The sequence below is a fragment of the Rhagoletis pomonella genome, unplaced genomic scaffold, assembly GCF_013731165.1.
Source record: "Rhagoletis pomonella isolate Grant_MI unplaced genomic scaffold, Rhpom_1.0 Rhpom_scaffold_04212, whole genome shotgun sequence".
Lineage (NCBI taxonomy): Eukaryota > Metazoa > Arthropoda > Insecta > Diptera > Tephritidae > Rhagoletis > Rhagoletis pomonella.
In genome coordinates, this window is record NW_023462762.1 from 6,466 (window position 1) to 6,915 (window position 450).

The following is a 450-nucleotide window of genomic DNA, read 5'->3' on the forward strand; positions in this document are numbered from 1 at the left end:
ATCTGCACGGAATTTCCAACACCCCCTCGAAATACAGAAACCCCCACAGGACTAATTGGGAAAGATATAGTAACACACTTCAGCGTAAACTAAGTAAGCTCCCACTTAATACAACTATCACTACAGTTGAGGACCTTGATAATAGAGTAAATAATCTAGAAGAGGTTATGAAGAAAGCCTTTGAAAGATCAACTCCAGTTCGTACAGCAAGAAAGAAATCCCCACCCTGGTGGAATGGGGATCTCCAAGCCCAAAGAGAAAAAATAAGGAAAATCTACAATGATTGCTTTAGAACTAAAAACTGAGCGCCTTATAAAAGCGCACTAAGATCTTATAAAAAGGAATTGGGAAAATCTAAAACTAACTCCTGGCAATCTTACTGCTCTTCTATAAAGAACTCTAAAGACTCAGTCAGCGTAACTCCACGCCACGCTACGCCGCGGCCCCCCC